The sequence below is a fragment of the Heterodontus francisci genome, chromosome 16 (genome assembly GCF_036365525.1).
Source record: "Heterodontus francisci isolate sHetFra1 chromosome 16, sHetFra1.hap1, whole genome shotgun sequence".
Lineage (NCBI taxonomy): Eukaryota > Metazoa > Chordata > Chondrichthyes > Heterodontiformes > Heterodontidae > Heterodontus > Heterodontus francisci.
Window position 1 is genome coordinate 59,873,546 of NC_090386.1, and position 27,682 is coordinate 59,901,227.

General features: G+C 43.4%; 1 protein-coding gene and 1 long non-coding RNA gene across 10 annotated transcripts in view; one reads left to right on the plus strand and one right to left on the minus strand.

The window, feature by feature from the left end:
- The window catches only part of hnf4a (hepatocyte nuclear factor 4, alpha), a 245,115-nt gene that overhangs the window by 121,782 nt on the left and 95,651 nt on the right, over positions 1 to 27,682 (minus strand). The window contains exon 1 of one of the 5 annotated variants that reach the window (XM_068048240.1): positions 15,870 to 15,891. The exons of 3 other annotated variants lie outside the window; for them this stretch is intronic. The gene's annotated coding sequence lies outside the window, so the exon portion shown is untranslated. Of the gene's footprint in view, positions 1 to 15,869; positions 15,892 to 27,682 lie in introns of those variants that run through there. One more of the 5 variants, XM_068048242.1, reaches the window with a different exon arrangement.
- The window catches only part of LOC137378129 (uncharacterized), a 176,903-nt gene that overhangs the window by 1,268 nt on the left and 147,953 nt on the right, over positions 1 to 27,682 (plus strand). For 2 of the 5 annotated variants that reach the window (XR_010976559.1, XR_010976558.1), the window contains exon 1: positions 16,244 to 16,518. The exons of the other annotated variants lie outside the window; for them this stretch is intronic. This is a non-coding gene — a long non-coding RNA (uncharacterized lncRNA). Of the gene's footprint in view, positions 1 to 16,243; positions 16,519 to 27,682 lie in introns of those variants that run through there. 5 annotated transcript variants of the gene reach the window in all.

Below are 27,682 nucleotides of genomic sequence, written 5' to 3' on the forward strand. Positions count from 1 at the left end.
AGGCAAGTTGAAAAGTAGTTGACTAGTTAGCACAAATCTTGTTTTTTTTAAAAGTATGTATATTATAATTAAAAAGAAAAAAATAAAGACTTGCATTTTCATAGCAACTTTCAAGATCACAAGATGTCCCAAAGTGTTTTACAGCCAATGAAGTACATTTAGTAATGTAGGAAATGGAGCAGTCAATTTGTGTACAGCAAGGTCTCATAAACAGCAATGTGATAATGACCAGATAATCTGTTTTTGTAATGTTGATTCACAGATAAATATTAGCTAAGACCTGAAAAGCGAATATAGGGAGTTAGGTTGGAAGCTAAAAGGCAGGACGAGCAGAGTAGTAATCTCAGGATTGATACCGGTGCCACGTGCTAGTGAGGCTAGAAACAGAGAGCAAGTGCAGCTGAACACGTGGCTACATAGCTGGTGTAGGAGGGAGGGCTTCAGATATGTGGATCATTGGGATACCTTCTGGGGAAGGTGGGACCTGTACAAGAAGGACGGGTTGCATCTGAACTGGAGGGGCACCAATATCCTGGGCGGGAGGTTTGCTAGAGCTCTTCGGGAGGGTTTAAACTAGTTTGGCAGGGGGGTGGGAACCGGAGCTATGGATCAGTGGATGGGGTAGCTGTTGAACAGGCAGATACAGAGTGCAGAGAGTCTGTGAGGAAGGTTAGACAGTTGACAGGGCAAAGTTGCATCCTGTATAATGGGTTGAAGTGTGTCTATTTTAACGCAAGAAGTGTCAGGAATAAGGGTGATGAACTTAGAGCTTGGATCAGTACTTGGAGCTACGATGTTGTGGCCATTATGGAGACTTGGATATCACAGGGGCAGGAATGGATGTTGGATGTTCCGGGGTTTAGATGTTTCAAAAGGAATAGGGAGGGAGGTAAAAGAGGTGGGGGAGTGGCATTGCTAATCAAGGATAGTATCACAGCTGCAGAAAGGGAGGTCGTCGAGGAGCGTTTGTCTACTGAGTCAGTATGGGTGGAAGTCAGAAACAGGAAAGGAGCAGTCACTTTATTGGGAGTTTTCTATAGACCCCCCAATAGCAACAGAAACACGGAGGAACAGATTGGGAGGCAGATTTTGGAAAGGTGCAGAAGTAACAGGGTTGTTGTCATGGGTGACTTCAACTTCCCTAATATTGATTGGAACCTCCTTAGTGCAAATAGTTTGGATGGAGCAGATTTTGTTAGGTGTGTCCAGGAAGGTTTCCTGACTCAATATGTAGATAGGCCGACTAGAGGGGAGGCTATGTTGGATTTGGTGCTTGGCAACGAACCAGGCCAGGTGGCAGATCTCTCGGTGGGAGAGCATTTCGGTGATAGTGATCACAACTCCCTGACCTTTACTATAGTCATGGAGAGGGACAGGAGCAGACGGGATGGGAAAATATTTAGTTGGGGGAGGGGGAATTACAATGCTATTAGGCAGGAACTGGGGAGCTTAAATTGGGAACAGAGGTTCTCAGGGAAATGCACGACAGAAATGTGGAAGTTGTTTAGGGAGCACTTGCTGCGACTGCTGGATAGGTTTGTCCCGATGAGGCAAGGAAGGGATGGTAGGGTGAAGGAACCTTGGATGACAAGAGATGTGGAACAGCTAGTCAAGAGGAAGAAGGAGCTTACTTAAGGTTGAGGAAGCAAGGATCAGACAGGGCTCTAGAGGGTTACAAGGTAGCCAGGAAGGAACTGAAGAATGGACTTAGGAGAGCTAGAAGGGGACATGAAAAAGTCTTGGCGGGTAGGATTAAGGAAAATCCCAAGGTGTTCTACACTTATGTGAGGAACAAGAGGATGGCCTGAGTGAGGGTCGGGCTGATCAGGGATAGTGGAGGGAACTTGTGCCTGGAGTCCGAGGAGGTAGGGGAGGTCCTTAATGAATACTTTGCTTCAGTATTCACTAGTGAGAGGGACCTTGTCGTTTGTGAGGACAGCGTGAAACAGGCTGATATGCTTGAACAGGTTGATGTTAAGAAGGAGGATGTGCTGGAAATTTTGAAAGACATGAGGATAGATAAGTCCCCGGGGCCAGACGGGATATACCCAAGGTTATTACGGGAAACGAGGGAAGAGATTGCCGCGCCTTTGGCGATGATCTTTGCGTCCTCACTGTCCACTGGAGTAGTACCAGATGATTGGAGGGTGGCAAATGTTATTCCCTTGTTCAAGAAAGGGAATAGGGAGTGAGACTTGAACCCACAATCTACTGGCTCAGAGGTAAGAGTGCTACCAACTGAGTCCTGGCTGACATACTTAAATTAACTTACATTAAATGTAAAATTGTCCATTATATTTTATATAAAACCACCTTTGATACCACCATATAGTGTGAACAGGGGTAGAGATGAAACACCTTGTCCCATGACCACAGTTTTCTTAACCCTTATAGTCAAGGAGAACAAGTTACAGGCATGAGAGAGACAGTCCATGAATCTTTGTAGTTGAGTTTCTGTGTGAGCGACTAGCATAGCATCATCAGCGTAGAGGAGTTCTCTGATCAGGATGTGATGTGTTTTTGTCTTTGCTTTCGGCCTTGATAGATCATAGAGCCTGCTGTCTGACCTAGTGTGCAAGTAGACTCCTTCCATATCTGCAGGGAAGGCGAAGGTCAGGAGCATGGAGAAGAAGATGCCAAACAGAGTGGGGGCTGGGACACAAACCCGGTTTCACTCCATTCTTCACTCTGAAACTATCAGAAGTGGAGCCTTCAAACTGTACAGTGCAGTGCATATTGTCATGGAAGGAGTGGGTGAGACTGAGGAACCTCAGTGGACAGCAAATGTTCCCCAAAATCTTGTAGAGCCCTGCTCTGCTGATGGTGTCAAATGCCTTAGTGAAATCTATCAAAGTAAGGTAAAGGGGTATATTCTGTTCCCTACACTTCTCTTGTAGTTGGCATATGGAGAAGATCACAACCACAGTAGATCTGCCGGCATGGAACGTGCATTGTGCTTCTGGGTGCACTCGGTCTGCAAGTAAATGCAGTCTTTTAAATATGACCCTTGCAAATGCCTTCCCTGTTATGCTAAGTAGTGAGATAAATAACACTCCACTGGAAGTGGTTAGCAAGTTCTGTCACCTTGGGTTCAGACCGTCTGTCCCTTGATTTAGAGCTCGATACAGGGAAAGCACCTGTTATGACCCAGTGAGAAAGAGGTCTAGAGTTCCCTTTCAGCCTTCACCTGGTCTTACCATAACAGGGTTTAATTTTTAACACACCGTGTTTTTAGCTCCCCCTTGGTGAATCCTTGTTCACTGCTTTCCAATTATGAGGCAAAGAAACCAGCACGAACAGCTTTTCTTAGGTTTAAAGAAGAAAAGCTGAAATTTATTAAACTTGAACTTAAACTCTAATTCGGTTGACGCCTATGGATACATGACGTGCCCATGCTATCATGCATGCGCGATACACACATGCAAATAGAGACAGGAAAGAGCAGAAGAAAAATAAAGTGGAAAAGTCTGTGGTAATATCTGAATAGTCTTTGTTATGGTTCCTCGAGATCACTGTAGAGTCCTTGATTGTAGGTAGATCTTGCTTTTCATTGGGTACCAGTATTCTTCTTAAACCTTGTTCGCTGTAGGAGGTTTTTCTCTCTTGGGGTTCATGTGTCTTCGGTGGATTCAGAGTCATGTGAGAAAGAGATGGGAGCAGACAGGAGAGAGATCTTCTCAGTCCAGGAGCAAACAGCCACTCTGAGTTCAAACTGTTTGTACAATTCAGAAAAATCCAGGTTGCCAAACAGGTTAGTCATGTGATTAACTGGTCTGGCCATGTCTTGGATTGTATCACCTTAACAGTCTCTGGAATACTCCTCCTACACACATTACCTGGTGATCAAGGTCCATTGTGGGTTGAATGTGCCAGGGAATGGTCCTATATCCTTCCAAGCACTATCTGTTACTATGCAAATGTCTTTTCCAGTCACGGCTGATCTTTCGTCACTCTAGTAACAGTTTAAAATCAATGTTCGTGACAAAATTAATGTGCCTTATTCTTGGCAGGTGGGGGCCTAGCATGACACACCTTTGGCCGACTTGAGAAGCATGCATGGGCTAACACCAGGCTGACCCTTAGGACCAAGCTGATGGTTTATAAGACCTGTGTTCTCAGCACCTTGCTGTGTGGCTCTGAGATATCAGTAACTTACAGCTACCAGGAAAAGAAGCTCAATATTTTGCATCTTTGCTGTCTGTGGTGCATTATGAGTATATCCTGGCAGGACAAAATTACAAATGTGGCAGTCCTCCCAAAGGCAGAGCTCCCAAGTGTGTTGGCACTAATCAAACAGAGGCAGCTTTGGCAGATTGGCCATGTCCACAACTTGGAAGACAGTTGCATACCCAAGGACCTTCTGTATGGTGAAGTAGTCAGGGCCAGGCGACCAGCGGGGAGCCCAAAGCTCAGCTTCAAGGATGCTTGCGAGTATAACATGAAGGCCCTAAATGTCGAATATCACACCTGGGAGTCACTAGGTGGTGAAAGAGGGAAATGGAAACACAACATGTGGACTGGCTTGCACTACCACTACGGCCAGTGGCTACAGCAGTTTGGAAACAGGTGCCAACGCCGAAAATAATAACTCATCGCGTCACTTAGCAACTTCACGTATGACATTTGTGACAGAACCTGCCTCTCAAGGATTGGCCACCACAGCCATCAGCAAAGGTGCACCAAGAGAAGACACTCCACCTAAAGGGATTGTTTGCCAAGTATGCATCATTTTTCATAGATGGAAAGATGCCAACGAACCAAACACCAAATAATTTTCAGCTCAAATAATGATATTGAAACCAGTAGCCGCTCAGAAAGTGCCAAAGTTTTGACGAAATTGAATTGGTATAATACAGTTGAGTGAATAGAAATATAAGAGCTGATTCTGTAATCCAGCACTCTCAATGTGACGTTACCCTCGACAGGTATGTAGGAATGCATCTCCACACTGTGTTCCCTTAAAGCACAGTCCTCTGCTGAGAACAAGATTGTAGAATCATTCTTGTATCATTCTTAGATTCAAAACAGATCTAGCAGCTCAATACTGGGCATTCATGAGGCACTGTGGACCATCAGCAACAGCAGAATTGTATTCTGCCATAACCTGTAACCTCATATCCCTCACTCTACCATTATCATCAAGCCAGGGGATCAACCTTGGTACAATGAGGATTGCAGGACAGTATGCCAGGAACTGCACCAGGCATACCTAAAAATGAGGTGCCAACCTGGTGAAGCTACAACACAGGACTACATGCATGCTAAATAGAGGAAGCAGTATGTGAAAGACAGAACTAAGTGATCCAGAACCAATGGATCAGATAAAAGCTCTGCAGTCCTGACACATCCAGTTGTGAATGGTGGTAGATAATTAAACAACTAATCAAAGGAGGAGGTTCCACAAACATTGCCATCCCCAATGATGGGGGTGGCCAGCACATCAGTGCAAAAGACAAGGCTGAAGCATTTGCAACCATCTTCAGCCAGAATTGCCAAGTGGATGATCCATCTCGGCCTCCTCCTGAGGTCCCCAGCATCACAGATGCCAGTCTTCAGCCAATCCAATTCACTCCACGTGATACATGATATCAAGAAACGGCTGAAGGCACTGGATACTGCAAAGGCTATGGACCCTGACAACATTCCGGCAATAGTACTGCAGACTTGTGCTCCAGAACTAGCCGCTCCATGAGCCAAACTGCTCCAGTACAGCTACAACACTGGCATCTACCTAATGATGTGGAAAATTACCTAGGTATGCACTGTCCACAAAAAGCAGGACAAATCAAATCTGGCCAATTACCGCCTTACTCCCGATCATCAGCAAAGTGATGGAAGGTGTCGTCGACAGTGCTATCAAATGGTACTTACCCAGCAATAACCTGCTCACCTCTGCTTAGTTTGGATTCCGCCAGGGCCATTTGGCTCCAGACCTCATTACAGCCTTGGTCCAAACATGGAGAAAAGAGCTGAATTCAAGGGGTGAGAGTAACTGCCCTTGACATCAAGGCAGCATTTGACCGAGTATGGCATCAAGGAGCCCAAGCAAAACTGCATTCAATGGGAATCGGGGAAAACGCTCCACTGGTTGAAGTCATACCTAGTACAAAGGAAGATGGTTGTGGTTATTGGAGGCCAAACATCTAAGTCCCAGGACACGACTGCAGGAGCTCCTCAGGGTATTTCCTAGGCCCAACTATCTTCAGCTGTTTCATCAATGACCTTCACTCCATCAAAAGGTCAGAAATGGGGATTTTCGCTGATGATTGCATAATGTCCAGTATCATTCGCAACTCCTCAGTTACTGAAGCCGTCCATGTCCACATGCAGCAAGACCTGGACAACATTCAGGCTTAGGCTGATAAGTGGCAAGTAACATTTGCGCCACACAAGTGCTAGGCAATGACCATCTCCATCAAGAACGAATCTAACCATCTCCCCTTGACACTCAATGGCATTACTATCGCTAAATCAAAACTGGTGGAATAAGCAGGGGTTGGGGGTGGGGGGCGGTTGGTGGATACTTAAAATAATTATTTGTTGAGAAGAAACAGTCTGTCCACAGAATCTGCTTTTTACACATTCTTAATTATGTCACATAAACAAGGCCCTTAACCAAGCAGTAGAGTTAATATGCAGCTGCAGCAGTCTATTAGGAAAGCAAACAGCATGTTGGCCTTTATTGCAAAGGGATTGGAGTACATGAATAAAGAAGTCTTACTAAAATTCTACACGGCTTTGGTGAGACTACACTTGGAATACTGTGTGCAGTTTTGGTCTCCACATTTAAGAAAGGATATACTTGCATTGGAGGCAGTGCAGTGAAGATTTACTAATTTGGTCCCTGAGATGAGGGGATTGTCCTATGATGAGAGACTGAGTAAATTGGGCCTATATTCTCTGGAGTTAAGAAGAATGAGAGGCGATCTAATTGAGACATACAAGATCCTGACAGGGATTGATAGGGTAGAGGCTGAGAGATTGTTTTGACTGTTCGGGAAATCTAGAACATGGGGACACAGTCTCAGGATAAGGGGCCGATCATTCAGGACTGAGATGAGGAGAAATTACTACACTCAGAGGATTGTGAACCATTGGAACTTCTACCCCAGGGGGTTGTGGATGCTCCATCACTGAATACATTTAAGGCTGGGATAGATAGATAGATTTTTGGTCTCACAGGGAATCAAGGGATATGGGGAGTGGGTAGGAAAGTGGAATTGAAGCCCAAAGATCAGCCATAATCATATTGAAAAGTGGAGCAGGCTCGATGGCCAATTGGTCTACTTCTGCTCCTAGTTCTTGTGTTCTTGTGTGTAGTTGCTGGGTCTCTTGACTTCACCTAAATGCTGAATATCAGAAAATTCTGGAAAATTGTTTCATTTTCCAAAATTAGACAGCAAATCCTCCACCCAATGTATTCATACCGATCCCATTCATCAGCCAGAACCAAATCATTGACCAGCAATTTAACTGGATAAGACACAAAATACTGTGGCTGCAAGAGAAGACTCACCTCTTGACTTCCCAAAAACCTGTCAACCATCTATAAGGCACAAGTCAGGAATGTGATGGAATATTCTCCACTTGCCTGGATGGGTGCAGCTCAAATAACACTCGAGAAGCTTGACACCAGCCAGGATGAAGCAGCCCGCTTGATTGGCACCCCACCCACCACCTTAAACTTTCACTCTCTCCACTACTGGTGCAGTGGCAACTATGTGTATCATATAAAGATGCACTGCAGCAACTCGTCAAGCCTCCTCCGATAGCACATTCCAAACCCATGACCTCAACCACCTAGGAGGACAAGGGAAGCAGACGCATGGGAACACCACCGTCTGCAAGTTGCCCTCCAAGCCACACACCATCCTGACTTGGACCTATATCGCTGTTCCCTCACTGTCGCTGCATCAAAAACCTGGAACACCCTTCCTAACAGCACTATTGGTGTACCTACAACACATGGACTGCAGTGGTTCAAGAAGGCGGCTCTCCACCACCTTCCCCAGGACAATTAGGGATAGGCAACAATCACTGGACTAGCCAGTGATATCCACAGCCCATGGAAGTATTAAAAAAAAAATTCTTATATGTATACTGTACACATTAGAGTCGTAGGCTGCAGCTATACTGCTTTTTTCACATTGATGCATTGAGATGGTGGTTGACGCTTAACTGTCTTCTGAAATGGCGCAAGCCACTCTGTTCAAGGGCAATTAGGGATAAAAAAAAACTGCTGGCATATCTTTGGAGTCATATCCCATTTTAACTCCAGAGTGCACTAAAGCCCAGTGGTATGAGGTGGTCTGATTTGGAGAAGGAAGGATTCACATAGCTGGGCCTTGGCAATATGTGGAGTATAACTCCAATGTGGTGTGAAATTGAGTTTATAAACATTTAGCGTTATAGAAGAGTCTTTTTTTATCTCCCTCTCTCTCCATTGAGAAAGTGAATCTACTGATCTACTGATCTGTGCTTTCCTAACTTTAATGGCACCTGTGCAAAGCTCCTTTCTGATAAGTAGGGTGCAATTCACAACCTGCAATATAACTGGGTGTTGCCACTTGTACTTCGCCCAATTTGGCTATGGGCCTCAAACCAGCAGCGCAGTATGATAGCAGTCTTAACTCCTGTCTCAGTTTCCTATAGACAAGCAAATAATTCCCATTCTGCAGATCATTATGCAGCATTGATGTAATTGCCTCTCAAAAATTTCAATGTCATTTTAATTGTAACTATAACTGTTATAAGTATTATATAATGTTGTTGACACCTTTGTATTAAAAATGATAGAATGTCAAGCATGGGCACAAAACTTCAGTTTAATCGTAATGTTTAGATGAATTCCAGAAGGAAAAACTTGTGTTTATATAGCACCTTGTTATGTTTTCAGGATACTTTATACTTACATTTTTACATTTTATACTTAATTGTTCTTCTAAAAATATAGCAATACATTATCTGAACAAGCCTGTCTGTTCATTCCTATCAAACAATTGGCTGGGTGATGTAAGGTGTCGCAGTACATCAGGATTAAAGCTATTTGTCCAAATACAGGAATTCAAAAGTAAGATTAAAAGCATAATTTATTTTTCAAAATTCTTTTGTGACAGTTTACTTTTATTTCAGAAACAGTGATGGAGTGCAAATAGTCATGTTTAACTGTGAGTTTCTGCTAGATTAGTATTCCTTGATTACAGATTTTAACTCTGTGTAATTGAATGGGTTTTGAGCAAGTTAAAATCTTGCCCTTATTGTTTTCTGTCAGATGATGAAAAGCTTCAGATGTTGATATGAAAGTGTTCTACTTTGTATTTATGTTGCATACATGGGGAGGTTAAGCTGAGGGTAAAATGGACCAGGACATTCAGCAACACCATTCTGAACCTTTTAGTATCAGTTCTTCCTTTTCTTGCCAGATTTCCAGAGTTTGACTTTTTCGTTGGTGAGATTCTGCCTGGTTCTTTAGACTCCTTACCATATGCTCCCAGATCGGCCTCTTCTTAGAGCAGGCCAGTTTATCTTTGGTCTTGATCTTGAGCCATCTCACTTTGCCATCACAGCTACCAGCTTTGCCGATGCTCCCACTCACCTTGCCATCATGCCCACTTGCAGTGCCACAACTCTGAGTGACCTTGTTGTTGCTTCTGCACTTGCTGTCCTCTCTTATCGAAATAAAGCATTTATGTGGTTTATCATGTTGAGAAAAGTAATCAGTAGTGTGTGTATGCCTTTGAGCCGGTTAAGCACTACTTCAAAGAGATATTTCCAATTCTAAAAGGAAAATATAAACCATTTCTTCCCACTTCAAATTCTAGAGCTTGATATTATACTTTGGAGTGTAATCTTTTTGCCTTGCTATTGTTTCTGAAGTGACAATGCCTGGGCATAGATTGTAATGGTAAAAAGTGGTGAGGCTAAAAGGGGTTATCAGCTCTAGAACAGGCTCATCTGGGAGAGCATGGGTCATAGAATCTACAGTGCAGAAGGAGTCCATTCAGCCCACTTTGTCTATGCTAGTTCTTCAAATTGCAGCTTTTTATTCTAATTTCTACTGTAATTGTACGCCCCTGCTTTTTTTTCTATATCTCTTTACATTCTTCCTTATCAAAGACTTCTCCAATTCTCATTTGAATGATGTTCATTCAGTAGCCATTTATAATAAGGCATTGCATGAACTAATAACCCCCGGCCGGAATTTTATATCGTGGTGGTGGCCCCGCCCACCAGTTGAAAAGTCAGGGGCGAGCCCGCCTCCGCTGGGCCTGGAAACCACACAGCAATTATGCGTAGCCCAGGCGTTCAATTGGCCTTGGTCAGGATTTCTGCCCCTCTGAGGCAGGACGTCCTGCCTCCAAGAGCTGCTGGCCGATCAGAGAGCCAGCAATTCTTCAGTACCAGTGGTGGCCACTGCCACGACTGCACTCAGCAAGAACAGGACGATGGATGTCGCCCTTCAAAAAGATAAGTGGGTTCAGGATTTACCAGGAACAATTGGATGGGCTCTGGTGATAGGGGGAGGGAGTCAGAGAGCAGGGCAGGGGGCTAGTTTTAGCGGGGGCGGCCTGTGCTACTGGGGTGGGGCCCTCTGTGGGTCACAGGGTGCCCAATCAGGAGGGCCCACTGCCAGCCCGTAAGGCGGCCATCAGGTATTATTGGGCGGCCTCCTCAGATGCTTGTGCCCATCTGCCGCTCATAAATTACGAGTGGCAGTGGGAGGAGACCCTTAAGTGGCAATTAATTGGCCACTTAAATGCCTCAATTAGCCTGGGGTAGGTGGGCCATTTGCCACCTTCCCTGCTGCTGCTAAAATAGCAGCGGGGAGGGGTAGGAGACAGTCACGGCACCTCCTGCTGCCCACTCAATTTTACCCAACCCCCACTTCCCAGCCCACTCCCAGGTCCTGGGGGCTGCGGGGATGATGCGGGCATAAAATTCCAGCCCGTCTATGGAAGTCATTCCTCGAATGTCCCCCTACGTTCTTCAAATCTTGAGTTTGTGCTCCTTTGTTGCTGATTCACTGCTTAGTCCTTTGGGTTTTAAAATGGCACTTGTATCTTTCTGGCAGGCAGTAGATTGGCATCTATCTAAGTAGTGTATCTAATCTCTGGTGCTTGGCTATTGTGAAATCAAGTGGAGTAAATTTACGAAATAGATCTCCTAGCTGGGAACCTCAACTATCAGGGATGCACAATGGGAATTTAGGCATCTGCTCGCCACCATTTTCTATTCATTAAAATATAGATGTTGCTACATTCACAGAACTAACCCAGGTTACATCGTACCTGAGAGTGCCTGAAAGTGACATTAATTGCTAAAAGCAAAAAAAAAAAATTAACATTCCCAAGCATGTTGTTGAACATAGAATTCACAAAAATAGACTTTAAGACAATAGTAACCACAAATGATTTTTGACTTGAGAATACTATCAAAACCCATCATAACGCAATTTAGAGGTTCAGAGAAAGTATGTTTTGCTGCTTTGACACAAATACTTGTCCAAATTTTAAAGCTAGTTTTACAGTGAAATACTTAGGCACTTACCACCTGCTTTTAATTTAACACAAATGTAAAGACTGAAAACTCGTCACTGGAGAAACACCGACGGGCATTCTCCTTTGCAATTCCATTTGAAATCGGATGAATCTCAATAAAGAATATTGGAAAATTCAGATAGTAATGCATGCTGCACATTTAAATTGTTCAAAATGCCACGACTTAAAGTTGATGGGGATACATTTAAGTTCTGCCAATAGTGTAAAACAAGTGATACCAGATCAGCAGCCCATTTTATATCTCCCCGATTGACTTCAACAGAAATGAAAATCCTGGTGTATGTAATAGTTGGCCAATTCAATATCACCAAAAATTAAAATTACACCCAATATGTCATTTTTAATGCTTCCACAACTAGCCCTCATTCACTGGAAAAGTCCTGGTTAAAATCAACTCTGAAGCAAAGACAAAGAGCTTCTGATTAGTTCAAAACAGTTTGATCCCAGTCCCAATTCATTGTCCCTTTGTTGTGCTACAGTTTCCAAATAGTAGTTTGATAGCTCTCTGATAGTTGAAGAGACAAAGGTGTAAAATTAATGTCGGGAAAATTGAATTCTGCCATATTATTCGAACACTCAAAATTTGAATTCCAGGGAGAAATGGGTCAGGTTTGCAGTTGATAGGTTGCTAATCATGAAATTACTTCTTTTTATGTTAGAAAGAAACTTTGTGATAATCAAGTGTGTTGTGGTAATCCATTATTAACAAAATAATAAACCTGTTTCTTGACTCTCGATTTAAGTTATTTCTTGCTATACCAGTATAGTTTTTGAGGTTAGAAATGATTAGTGATATTAGTGGATGAACACCCAATGCATTCATATGACATTTGCCTGCTACTTTAACTGAAATTGATTGACAGTGCACTTACAAAAAGCAGATGGAAGAAATACATACAATACAATCATTTCAAGGTTTTGGTCTCAGATTGAATCACTGCTAACAGTATAGTATAGAAATAGCTCTTAATTGCAAATAACTTGTATAGCGCTTTAAGATATTCATCAGAAGATGGCTGCCCAGATCACCTTGGCTTGGTGTCATTTGCCATCTTGTGCTTTTGGAGTCAGAATCTAATATATCAGTTTGGATCCCACAGAAAGAAGTAGCCCTTTTAGGTTCACAGCCCAAGATTTGCCATGTTTGAAAGAGGAATGCAGTAGTCAGTCTCTTTGTCCTTCATCAAATCATTATTATTCTGCTCCTTCATTAACATATAACTTTAAAAAAGGGTTCAATCAAATTAAAAATTGTTTTGATGAACTTACTGTTTGTTTCATTCAAAAAAACTGAAATATTTTAGAGTCTTGCCTTCCAAGCACAGCTAATAGGATCAAATACCTAAGTCATGAATTAGATGTCAGATTTGTACACTAGATGGGGATAAATAAATTTCTGGGGCAGAAACCATTCATAATTATCCATTTAATAGCATGCTGGGAATTTCTTATCAGCTGTATTAATAATTAATATTACTTTTATTGTGGGGAATGACATCCTAAAATAAACAATTTATAGTAGGGCTGGATTTTAAGGTACAATAATGGTGAGACTAACAGTGCTCACCATTAATTATGTGGAAATTGGACAGCAAATTCCAACAACTGCACGTGTGCAGAAACATGGAAATTTGAAAGTTGCTGTCTGAGATGTGATGCTCTTCCAAAAGCTTCTGAGAACAGCATCTTGTCATCTGGCTCTCCATTCACATACATTGAACAATGTGAAGGTCCTGTTCTTACCACATAGATATGAACTGAACTCACCAGAAACAGTTAAAGTTTGTCTAATCCAGTGTAAGTACCCTATTAACGGCATGGTAGGTCTTAATTACTGCCAAACAACTTCTCTGGCAATGAAAATTAAATTTTACAAGTGTGAAGTCTCATTCGTTCAGATTTTAATATTTGTTGGCAATTTTTTAAAAAAGGAAAAAGATAATTTTTTCCTATATTTACTTTTTGTCTCTTTTATCTTTCCCTTTTAATCCAATATTCCTTTCCCACTCTTTGGGCCGGAATTTTATTCCAGCGACGGGGGTCCCGACAGTGGACCAGAAGGCAGGGGGAAAACCTGCCTTGGCCCTCCATCGGACGTACACTGATATTTAATGGCGGGCAGCCAATTAACTGCTCGCCATTGGGGCGCCTTTCTTCGAAAGAATGAGCTCCTGCCTCCACAGCTGCTGGCCAATCAGAAGGCCGGCAGACCTGCAGTACCGGCAGCGCCTCCAGGAGCTTCAGAGATCCTGGGATAGGTAAGTGGAGTTAGCATCACCAGGGCCAGTCAGGCAGGCCCCACCAATGGGATGGGGGAGGGTTGGGAAGGTAGGGAGGGGGGGGTCTTCCTGGGTGGGTGGCCATCACCACCAGGGGGCACTCAGGGGGCCCTGGATTGCCGCCAATTAAGGGACCCCCGATCCTGTTAGAAGGTCTCCAGGTCTCACCTGGTGGTGTCTCCATGCGGCAATAGGCCCCTCCGTCCTTCACAAAATTAGAGTGGAAGTGGGAAGAGGCCCTTATGTGGCAATTGGCAACTTAAGGCGCTCAATTGGCCTGGGGCTGGAAGGCAGTCCTCAGCCTTCCCCAACCTGGGCAAAATGGTAGGGGCCCCAGGCAATGTTGGGAATGGCACCCCTTGCCATTTTGTTTGCCCCACCACCCCCCCACCCCGTATCTGTGCCTGTCTCCAATGGCAGAATAAAATCCTGCCCTTTGATTTGCATTCTGAACTTGATTTGGCATTGAATTCACTAAGTTAACTTACACTTGCTTGTTCAGACTATGTGTGCTGCTCAAATAGTGATTCTTCAATCTGATTGGTTAAAGAGATTACAGTTGTTCACATGGATCCCAGATGTTTTGTAGAATGTGCTGTACTTTTTGCCTGTCTACTCTACATTAGGTTTCGGTGCAAAATCCCACAGAAAGTCTACGGGCAAGTAAAAGGGTAATGAATGGCTGGCACTATTTATTCACCGCTGAGAGCAAAATCAGCCCCATAGTATGTAATGGTAATCGGCCCTGTATATGAATGTGAATTATAAGTAGTGCATAATGATAATAGGGATCAGGTATAAATGAGGATCAAACACACATGTATGTGGTGGATGTTTTGATAGGGACTAAGCATGTCACACATGTTTAATTTTCATTTGTACCATAGCCTCCAAAAAGGAAAAATGGGAATACTCAGTATACCTTAATATATATCTTTCAGTATATTCCTGCAGGGGTCCAGTTCTGAATCTATGCCAAGGGGAAGGAAAGGAACATCTCCTGCATCATCAGAACAGTGTCAGATCAGTTCTTTTTGGTCATTAGTCCAGGGTAAATCCTCAATTCGCCCTCATCATGAATTAAAAATAAATCATCGGGTATATTTTCTGATTCCAGCACTAAAGCGGAGAGTGAGTGTGATGCTAATCTCACTGGATTTCCTGAGACCACCCCAGTACCTATTCATGTTGAGCTCCTTGCCTGCAGGAGCTTACTGTGAAAGAAGGTGTAGAGGGGATTGGAGGTATAAACTAGTATGCAACTGTGGCTCTTGAAGTCTGGAGTTGCTATTTAAAGGGGTGGATTAATTTTGCTGGCTGCAGAATGGAGCCGATCATTGCATTACCCAATCATTGTTTAATTTTTAAATGCAAGATAACATACCCTCCTTTGTTTTTCATTGTTATTTTATTAATTTTCAATTTATATTTCAATTATTATAAAAGTAATTCATTAATCCAACAAGCCAAAAGACTTGCAGGTTGATAGGTAAATTGGCCATTATAAATTGTCACTAGTATAGGTAGGTGGTAGGGAAATATAGGAACAGGTGGGGATGTTTGGTAGGAACATGGGATTAGTGTAGGATTAGTATAAATGGGTGGTTGATGTTCGGCACAGACGCGGTGGGCCGAAGGGCCTGTTTCAGTGCTGTATCTCTCTAATCTCGTCTCCCTCCACCTTTTTTCTGGCTGAGTTAGAGTGAGATGTGAAGTTAGGTATGTCTATCATTGGATCATTTGCTACCAGGGAGATTGGATTAGACTACAAGTGATTCAAAACATTTGCATGCAATTGACAAAGCCAAAGTGACCCCAATGATGTAGCTGGAGTTATTTTTACTTCAGATAATTGCTGTACTGTGTATTTTTATTTGACAGATTATAGTATTAGAATAATAGCATTTTTACCATTTAACAAACCAATTTAAGACCTCCAACAGATTTAATGAGTGTTCAGCAGCTAAATGGTTAACATATTTATGAACAAAAAACATATTATTTTCGGCATAACACGATTGGAAAGACTTACAGGGCCTAGTTCACATGAATCTGTATCCTTCAGTCCAGTCCAGTTCATGTTGTATTGACAGTTTAGTGATTTTCATGTGGAACTTTGGCTAATTATAAACTACTGGCTGTGGTTCAACTATTTCACAATGTATTCCCAAAATAAGATTGATTGGTCATTGCTTAATACATGTTTTCCAGATCAAAACCACATAATGGCTTCTTTTTTGCAAACTGTACGAAAGGGATTACAAACTTCTGATGCATTTTGCTATTGTTAATAATCTATTGAATAAAGCCTACCCTGTACGTTACACTTTCCGTTCTAGAGTTGTCTCTGTTGTAATATTAATGGACCTTGGCTCTTGATGCTTGCACTCACTGGGCTGAATTTAATTGAGCCAGCGGGTGGCCGTAAAGGCAAGGGGAACCTGGGCTTGGCCCTTCTGAGCAACCCCTGCCACACCTCTACTTAACGGGGCTTGGGCAATTAAATGCTCGGCGCTGTGGTCCCCGACCCTTTAAGGACAAGTATCCCGCCTCCAAGAGCTTCCAACCAATCAGAAGGCCGGCAGCTCAGTAGGATCAGCAGCACCACTTGGAAGTGATGGTCACTGCTGGTACTACAGGAGGCCTGGGACCAGGCCAAGCATTACCGCCCCGGACTTCAGGTATATGTAATGTCATTTTATTTGTTCATTCTTGGGATGTGAGCATTGCTGACAAGCCCACCATTTATTCCCCATCCATTGTTGTCCTTGAGAAGGAAGTGGTCAGCTGCCTTCTTGAATTGCTGCAGTTCATGTGGCAAATGTACTCTCATGATGCTATTAGGAAGGAGGTTATGGGATTTTGACCCACTGATGATAACGGAACTGCGATATATATTCAAGTTGGGATGGTGTGTGATTTAGAGGGCAAGTTGTTTGTGATGATGTTTCTATGCACATGTTGCCCTTTTCCTTCTAGGTGGTGGAGGTCACAGGTTTGGGAAATGCTTCCAAAGAAGCCTTGGTAACATGTTGCAGTGCATCCTGTAGGTAGAACACACTGCAGCTATGGAATGTTGGTGGAACAGGGAGTGGATATTTGAGTTAGTGGATGGGATGCCAATGCTGCTTTGTCCTGGATGGTGTTGAGCTGCTGGAGTGTTGTTGCTGGTGCCCCCATTTAGGTAGGTGGAGAGTATTCCATCACACTTCTGACTTATGCCTTACTCAGAAAGATATTCCAAAAGGTAGCTTTCTGGTGAAATTACATTGATTCCTTGTGGACAGATTCCAGTTCTTTCATATAAACATTGTATTAATTAGTATTTTTCTATTTTCTTTTACATTATCTTATTTATAAATAAATCCAGAATGGTATTTTAGCCTGCATAAAATGATTGCTGATGTAATATTTAGCTTATTCCAATTTCACAGGGAATGTGTTGGGCATGATGCATATTTTCTAATAAACAACTTGTGAAAAAATGGAAAATAGCACACCCTGACAGGAACCAGTGTATTTCTACTTACAGGGCACTTTTTGTACTTTGATACCAAAACATTCTGGCCCAAAAATCCACAGATGACTGCTATGTAGGACAATGCTGGGAACCTCTATCCCTGATCCTGAGGACCTTCTGGCATCAGGGAACAGTTCCCTAATTAGCCTGCCATTGACTGGCACCTGCTGCATGAGAAACACATCTAGGCTGATGCATATAAAACACACTGGAAGGTCCAGTGGGCTTGTCAGGGTTGCCCCTTAAACAAGTTATAGCTGCAAACCCACCCCTTCCAAAAAAAACACGATGCAAGGAGACCATATTCAATTTTTAAAATATACATTTCCATCCTTTTCTTTGGAGGTTCAGGCCACGATCATGGCAGGTCCCTCAGATAGTCCCAGAACCACAATGGTAAAGAGGTAAGTCTGCTCTTAAAGTCAAGGGTGAAGGAACTCCTGATGTAGGGACTCTCTCCCCATGTATGATGATTGCCATGTTTGGGATGGGCAGCAGTTCTACCCCTAAACAGACCATTGAAGAAACTTAAACACAATGCCAGGCATACCTGAGTCCCAGCTGAATTATTGGAAGTTCTGATGGACTCTTACCAAAATTAGGGTGGGAGTAAGCTGGAGTGTCTGTAGATTTTTGGGGGCCTCTCTCTCTCTATAAATACTACACCAAAAAGGAATGCACCTTTTAATAAGTCCCCACCAACAGTGGGGGTTATCTTTTGGATTGGGAATTAAAGGACATTTTTGGTATATTTTTAACTGGCATTGAAGACAATTTCTGCCCATGGCGCACAGTGACAACTTGAGTATTTTTTTCGGTGGAGAGCTTAAAATCATATAACAGCACCAATAATCATAGTCAAGCAGCACAATGAGTTGGATAGTTGACCCCTAGCTACAGTAAAACACACGTGGACAACCAGCAATCTGTTCATAAAGTCAGACAGAGAATTTCTTGAGTATTAACCCAAGTTTTACAAACTACGAACATATGAATTAGGAGCAGGAATAGGCCATTTGGCCCCTTTGAGCCTGCTCCATTCAGAAATGGAGTTTGATGTACTGAAGCAGGAAGTAAAGACCAGAAGTGTTGCAATATGAGGCACAATGAAACTCAATGAATCCCAAATATAAAGTAGAGGTACGGGAGCACTGGAAGAAATATGAACTGATCTGAGCCAACACGGATATGCAATGAGGAAGTCATGTCTAACAAAACTATTTGAGAATTGCTGAAAATAGAGACATGTTGTCGAAGCTTTTTGTCTTGCATTCATCAGGACAATACACAAGAATAGCCAATGCAAGAGAAAACAACAACTTATACTGCATGAGAAGAGAGTGCTGATTGGTTGGCAAGTGAACTCTGATTGGTAGAGGCGTTGCCATGGAGAGTGCACCAGTTTACGGTGACTGACAGTTAACTGCCAAACTTTGCTTGAAATTTAGACCAGGCAGCTTGACACTGATTGGTCATGGCATTGCCCTGAGGAATGAACCAGCTGTCACTTATTTTGTTCAGCTGAAACAGGCACAATGTGTGCAAAGAACAGGACCCTGTGTATTAAAATATGTAGCTTCCAGTTCCAGCTTCCAATCAGCACTCCCTTCTCATGCAGTATAAGTTGTTGTTTTCCCTTACACTGTTTAATCTTGCATATTGTGCTGATGAGTGCAAAATGAAAAGCTTCGACAACATGTCTCTCTTTTCAGCAATTCTCAAGTTGTGTACTACCAAATGACTATTTAAAGCTATTAGAATGATTTGAGGAGGTAACTCAAGTGATGGATAAGACAGTGTGTACGGATGCTATTTATATGGACTGCCTGAAAGTATTTGATTATGTTCCACATAAGAGGAAAAATGAGAGCACATGAAATTGAAGGCATGCCATTAAAATAGATAGGGAATTGATTAGGAGGTAGGAAAATGAGGGTAAGGCTAATAGATATGTACTCAAATTGGCAGGATGTGACTGGTGGTGTCCCCCGGGACCTCAGCTTTTCACTATATTTGTAAATTACTTAGATGAAGAAATAGAGAGCCATATATCTGAGTTTTCTGACAACACCAAGTTAGCTGGCACAGTAAATAACTAAAAAATATATAAAATATATATAAATAAGTAATATAAATAACTTGCTGCACTCCGTTCTCTCAGGTCCAACGTTGACATGTGATCAAATCCGCTGACAAGTGTGGTGCTGTTGTTGTCTGGCGTACCGACCTCTACCTTGCAGAGACTGAGCCAATTCTCAGGCACTTCTTCCTACCTCCCACTGGACCATGACCCCACCAACAAGCAGCAAGCCACTCTCTCCAGGACTGTCACTGACCTCAATTCCTATGGAGATCTTCCCTCTACAGCTTCCCACCTCAGTGTCGCAACCCAGACAGCCCACTTCTAACTCCTTCCTAAAATCCAGAAACAAGGATTGTCCTGGTAGATCCATCGTTTCAGTTTGTACCTGCCCCATGCAACTTATTTGTTCCTATCCTGATTCTATTTTCTCTTTGCTTGTCCAGTCTCTTCCCACCTACATCTGTTACTCTTCGGATCTCCTATGTCATTTCGAAAGTTTCAGTTTCCTGGCCCTAACTGTTTCCTCTTCACTATAGACGTCCAATCACTGTATACCTCCATCCCCCACCAAGATGGTCTGAGGGCTGTCCACTTCTTCCTTCAACAGAGGCCCAACCAGTACCCACCATTCATCAACATCCTCCTCCGCCTGGCAGAACCTGTTCTCACATTGAATAACTTCTCCTACAACTCCACTTACTTCCTCCAAATAAAAGGTGTTGCTATGGGTACCCACATGGGTCCTAGTTATGCCTGTCTTTTTGTGGGGTATGTTGAACATTTTTTGTTCCAGTCCTACTCAGGCCCCCTTCCCCAACTCTTTTCCATGTATTGATGACTGTGTTAGTGCCGTTTCCTGCTCCTGCTCTGAACTGGAAAACTTCATCAACTTTACTTCCAATTTCCACCCTTCTCTCACCTTCACATAGTCTATCTCTGACACTTCCCTTCCTTTCCTCGACTTCTCTGTTTCCATCTCTGGGATAGGTTGTCTACTAGTATTTATTATAAGTCCACCAACTCCCACAGCTACCTCGACTACACTTCCTCACACCCTGCCTCCTGTAAGGATTCCATTCCATTCTCCAAGTTTCTCCATTTCTAATGCAGATGTTCTGTGATGCAGCCTTCCATAATAGCACTTCTGATGCATCTTCCTTTTTCCTCAACCGAGGATTCCCCCGCACTGTGGTTGACAGGGCCCTCGACTGTGTCCGACCCATTTCCCACACTTCTGCCCTCACCCCTTCCCCTCCCTCCCAGAACTGCGACAGCTTCCCCTTGTCCTCACTTTCCACGCCACCAGCCTCCACATCCAAAGGATCATCCTCTGCCATTTCCGCCACCTCCAACGTGATGCCACCACCAAAGCCCTCCCCTCCTCGGTCAGCATTCTGATGGGATAGTTCCCTCCAAAACTCCCTAGTCCACTCTTCTATCATCCCCAACACCACGTCCACTTCCCACGGCACCCTCCGATGCGGGGAGGCGGTGGCATAGTCGTATTATCGCTGGACTAGTAACCCAGAGACCCAGGGTAGTGATCTGGAGACATGGGTTCGAATCCCGCCACAGCAGAAGGTGGAATTTCAATTTAATTAATAAATCTGGAATTAAAAGCTAGTCTAATGATGGCTATGAAACCATTGTCGATTGTTGTAAAAACCCATCTGGTTCACTAATGTCCTTGAGGGAAGGAAATCTGCTGTCCTTACCTGGTCTGGCCTACATGTGACTCCAGACCCACAGCAATGTGGTTAACTCTTACATGCCCTCTGAAATGGCCTAGCAAGCCACTCAGTTGTACCTAACTGCTACGAAGTCAATAAAAAGGAATGAAACCGGACGGACCACCCGGCATCAACCTAGGCACCGGAAAGGACAACGGCAAACCCAGCCTTGTCGACCCTGCAAAGTCCTCCTTACTAACATCTGGAGGCTTGTGCCAAAGTTGGGAGAGCTGTCCCACAGACTAGTCAAGCAACAGCCTGACATAGTCATACTCACGGAATCATACCTTACAGACAATGTCCCAGACACTGCAATCACTATTCCTGGGTACGTCCTGTCCCACCGGCAGGACAGACCCAGCAGAGGTGGTGGGACAGTGGTCTAAAGTGGGGAGGGAGTTGCCATGGGAGTCCTCAACATCGACTCTGGACCCCATGAAGTCTCATGGCATCAGGTCAAACATGGGCAAGGTAACCTCCTACTGATTACCACCTACCGCCCTCCCTTAGCTGATGAGTCAGTACTCCTCCATGTTGAACATCATTTGGAGGAAGCACTGAGGATAGCAAGGGTACAAAATGTACTCTGGGTGGGGGACTTCAATGTCCATCACCAAGAGTGGCTCGGTAGCACCACTACTGACCGAACTGGCCGAGTACTAAAGGACATAGCTGCGAGACTGGGTCTGCGGCAGGTGGTTGGGGAACCAACATGAGGGAAAAACATACTTGACCTTGTCCTCACTAATCTGCCTGCCGCAGATGCTTCTGTCCATGACTGTATTGGTAGGAGTGACCACCGCACAGTCCTTGTGGAGATGAAGTCCCGCCTTCACATTGAGGATACTGTCCATCATGTTGTGTGGCACTATCACCGTGCTAACTGGGATAGATTTCGAACAGATCTAGCAATGCAAAACTGGGCATCCATGAGGCGCTGTGGGCCATAAGCAGCAGCAGAATTGTACTCAACCACAATCTGTAACCTCATGGCCTGGTATATTCCCCACTCTACCATTATCATCAAGCCAGGAGACCAACCCTGGTTTAATGAACAGTACAGGAGGGCATGCCAGGAGCAGCACCAGGCATACCTAAAAATGAAGTGTCAACCTGGTGAAGCTACAACCCAGGACTACTTGCATGCCAAACTGCATAACCAGCATGCAATAGACAGAGCTAAGCAATCCCATAACCAACGGATCAGATCTAAGCTCTGCAATCCTGCCACATCCAGTCATGAATGGTGGTGGACAATTAAACAACTAACTGAAGGAGGTGGCTGCACAAATATCCCCATCCTCAATGATGGGGGAGCCCAGCACATCAGTGTGAAAGATAAGGCAGAAGCATTTGCGACGATCTTCAGCCAGAAGTGCCGAGTTGATGATCCATCTCGGCCTCCTCCTGAAGTCCCCAGCATTACAGATGCCAGACTTCAGCCAATTCGATTCACTTCACGTGATATCAATAATCGACTGAAGGCACTGGATACTGCAAAGGCTATGGTTCCTGATAATATTCCGGCAATAGTGCTGAAAACCTGTGCTCCAGAACTTGCAACACCCCTAGCCAAGCTGTTCCAGTATAGCAACAACACTGGCACCTACCCTGCAATGTGGAAAATTGCTCAGGTGTGTCCTGTACACAAAAAGCAGGACAAGTCCAACCCGGCCAATTACCGCCCCATCAGTCTACTCTCAATCATCAGTAAAGTGATGGAAGGTGTTATCAACAGTGCCATCAAGCAGCACTTGCTTAGCAATAACCTGCTCAGTGATGCTCAGTTTGGGTTCCGCCAGGATCGCACAGCTCCTGACCTCATTACAGCCTTGGTTCAAACATGGACAAAAGAGCTGAACTCAAGAGATGAGGTGAGAGTGACTGCCCTTGACATCAAGGCAGCATTTGACCGAGTATGGCATCAATGAGCCCTAGCAAAACGAGAGTCAATGCGAATCAGGGGGAAAAATCTCTGCTGGTTGAAGTCACACCTAGCGCAAAAGAAGATGGCTGTGGTTGTTGGAGGTCAATCATCTGAGCTCCAAAACATCACTGCAGGAGTTTCTCAGGTTAGTGTCCTAGGCCCAACCATCTTTAGCTGCTTCATCAATAACCTTCCTTCAATCATAAAGTCAGAAGTGGGGATGTTTGTTGATGATTGCACAATGTTCAGCACCATTCACAACTCCTAAAATACTGAAGCAGTCCGTGTAGAAATGCAGCAAGACCTGGACAATATCCAGGCTTGGGCTGATAAGTGGCAAGTAACATTCGCGCCACACAAGTGCCAGGCAATGACCATCTCCAACAAGAGAGAATCTAACCACCTCCCTTGACATTCAATGGCATTACCATCGCTGAATCCCCCACTATCAACATCCTAGGGGCTACCATTGACCAGAAACTGAACTGGAGTAGTCATATAGATACCATGGCTACAAGAGCAGGTCAGAGGCTAGGAATCCCGCAGCGAGTAACTCACCTCCTGACTCTCCAAAGCCTGTCCACATCTACAAGGCACAGGTCAGGAGTGTGATGGAATACTCTCCACTTGCCTGGGTGGGTGCAGCTCCAACAACACTCAAGAAGCTCGACACCATCCAGGACAAAGCAGCCTGCTTGACTGGCACACCATCCACAAACATTCACTCCCTCCACCACCGACGCACAGTGGCAGCAGTGTGTACCATCTACAAGATGCACTGCAGCAATGCACCAAGCTCCTTAGACAGCACCTTCCAAACCCGCGACCTCTACCAACTAGAGGGACAAGGGCAGCAAATGCATGGGAACACCACCACCTGCAAGTTCCCATCCAAGTCACACACCATCCTGACTTGGAACTATATCACCGTTCCTTCACTGTTGTTGGGTCAAAATCCTGGAACTCCCTTCCAACAGCACTGTGGGTGTACCTACCTCAAATGGACTGCAGCGGTTCAAGAAGGCAGCTCACCACCACCTTCTCAAGGGCAATTAGGGATGGACAATAAATGCTGGCATAGCCAGTGACGCCCACATCCCATGAATGAATTTTTAAAAATGCAATTGCAGGAGGTGTAATACCTGCCCTTTTACCTCCTCTCTCCAACCCATCCAAGGCCCCAAACACTCCTTCCAGGTGAAGCAGCGATTTACTTGTACTTCTTTCAGTTTAATGTGTTTTATTCACCGCTCACAGTGTGGTCTCATCTACGTTGTGGAGACCAAATGCAGATTGGGTGACTGCTTTGTAGAACACCTCCACTCAGTCCGCAAGCATAACCCTGAGCTTCCGGTTGCTTGCCATTTTAATTCACCACCCTGCTCTCATGCCAGCATTTCTGTCCTCGGCCTACTGCAGTGTTCCAGTGAAGCTCAACGCAAGCTCGAAGAACAGTACCTCATCTTCCGGTTAGGCACTCTGCAGCCTTCTGGACACAATATTGAGGTCAATAATTTTAGGCCTTGAGCCCTATTATTTATTATTTTATACATTTTCATTTTTTATTATATATTTTTAACCACGTGCTAGTCGTAAACTTGTTTTTCATGTTTTTACTTTTGGACAGAGCTGTTCATTATTCTGCCATTAGCACTCTCTCTGGACTCATGCTTTGTCTTTTGCTACAACTATCTAGCACTCCATTTGCATTCTGCTCCATGACATCTCTGTCATTTAATCTCTCCCCCACTCCATCCTATCACAGACCTTCCCTCTTGTTCTTTTTGCCCCCTCCCCCCTTTCACTTGCTCAAAGCCAGTTACTTTTCTAACTTTTGCCAGTTCTGATGAAAGGTCACAGAACTGAAATGTTAACTCTGTTTCTCTCTACACAGATGCTGCCAGACATGCCGAGTATTTCCGGCACTTTCTGTTCCCATTTCAATAAATATTGTAGAAAGGAGCAAAAAGTTGCAAAGGGACTTTGATAGGTTAAATGAATGGGCAAAACAGTGCCAGATGGAGTTTAATGTGGGGAACAGTCACTTTGGACCTAAGAAAAATAGATCAGAGTATTTTAGAAATGGTAGGAAGCAAGGAACTATGAAGGAACAGAGAATTTAAGGGTCCGTGTACAGAAATGACTAAAACCTAATGGACAGGTACAAGATATGATTGAAAAGGCTAATGGAATTTTGGTCTTTATTTAGAAGGGACTTGAATACAAAGGAGTAGAAGTTATGTTACTGTAATAAGAAGCGCTGGTTTGATTCCATCTGCTGTACTCTGTTTAGTTCTGGGCACTGCATCTCAGGAAGGCCTTCGAGCGGGTGCAGTCCAGAATCAATAGAATGATACTGGGGCTAAAAGAATTAAATTATGAAGACAGATTGTATTGATCAGACTTGCATTCCCTTTAGGATAGAAGATTGAGTGTTATCTAATTGAAATGTTTAAGCTTTGATTGGGTAGATAGAGAGTATCTAATTCCGCTAGTTGGGGAGTCCAGAACAAGGGGGATAATCTTCAAATTTGAGCTGTACTGAGGTGATGTCAGAAAGCACTTCCTCACACAATGGGTTCTGGAAATCTGAAACTCTCTGTTGAGGTTAGATTAATTGAAAATTTCAAAACTGACATTGATAAATTTTTGTTAGGGAAAGGTATTAAGGACTACAAGAACCAAAGCAGGTAAATGGAGTTAAGGTACATGATCTAATTGAATGATGGAACAGGCTTGAGGAGATGAATGGCCTATTCATGTCCCTATCTTCCTAGACAATTATACCTATCACACAATGAACCTAGCAGAATATCCAATGATGATTTACTGATTTTAAACAGATAGTTTAAGAAAAAAGGCCTTCAAAAATGAATCCAAATCAGCATAGCACTATAAAGCACCATCAAGGGTAGTGGAAAAATGTTGTGACCCTGCTAAAGCCTGACATGTTATAGGGATGGTGAAATAGGTAACCTAGACAAACTTGGTAAGTTTATCATTATATTGTTTACATTTACAATGACATTCTCCATAGCATTTCTTACTTTTCCAAATATAATGGGGGAACATTACATTAGAATACACATGGAAAATTTCTGAAGGTGGGGTTTTCTGCCAACGATAGATACCCTGGAGCATTTTTACAATTGTTACAACTTCCAATGACATTTGCACCACCCGCCACTCAAGCTTCAGTAATTAGTCTTTATCACAATATCACTCAGACCTTAGCAGCACAAAAACATTATTACCAGTTCAGAAAGCCAACTAGGTCATTTTCAGCATTGTTATAAAAGTCCATAAACAAGGGTCCATCTTTGATGAGAATTCTCATACAGGTTATTAGGAGAATGGAGTTACAATTATCTGATTGCAACACTAATTAATAATTCACACAATCCAAGATAACCATATTATAGCTCACATTTATTAAGCATTGTAATGAAGAATGTTGTTTCAGCAAGCAACACAAAAAAGGACAACTTGCCACTTTACCAAAATTCAGTTTCGTTATGCTAAGTGTTTACATCAAGTGATTATGCAAGTCTCTAGCTAATGCTTGGACAGCATCTTGTTAGACACAATAATTAAACTCCTGACTTCAACTATACAACCAATTGTCTCCTCATAAATCTGAACAGACCCCTCCTCCTTTTTTATTACCAGGTTGCATGCCTGACAGTACTCAGCAAAGATTCTGCATACCTTGAAAGTCTGTTGCAATTAGATACCATTAGATTCATCAAGACAGCACCAACGCTGTTTCTGTGCTTCAGTGTTACAATGAGATCCTTGACAGCTGATTTGCTTCCCTGACGTGCTTGATTGTAATTTTATCTTCTTTCGTTTTGGGTTTTACACTGATGCTGTCAGCCTGATATCCAGATCATACCTTTCATCATCCAAGAAGTATCTCTGCACTAATTATTTTGCTTAAATAATCCGAGTACATGAGTTGTGCAAAATAAAGAAATCACATATAAAGTCACAGAATTCTCTTGAAATCAACGTAATGATATTCTGTCCATCAGAAAGTAACAGAATGATTGGAATGCTTTGTAGTTGATTTAGACCATAGGACATTCAGAAGGTTCTGTATCTCAGCATTTGCAGTTGAGAACACCCTGAACCTTTGGAAACTTTGCAGTGGTATAAAACTTATGATGCTTTAAAGGGTTGTAGCTTTTTTTGGAGAATTGACAAAGCATGAAAAACTACGAAACTCTCAGTCAAGACCTAAGTACAGTGTGACATTATGCTGTATGCAATAATAGTTGAATCTTTGCTTGGAGCTCGCAAGGACTCTGTAGCAAAGTATCTGTGAATTTCATTATCACAAATTAGTCTGAAGGGATTGATTAATACTGTGATCACATTTTGAACAAACAACTCACAGGTCCATCCCAGTGTGACATACAGACCAAACAAATTACTTCCATATATGTACAAAAACTAATAAATTGCTTTTGGCATTATTGAGAGTCAGTTGATGAATCCAAAGGCTGGATTTTCCCTCCGGGAACAGGAAACAGAGGGCGGGATTGTTTCTGAGTCCCAAACCTGCCTCGTTTGTGGTTGGGGG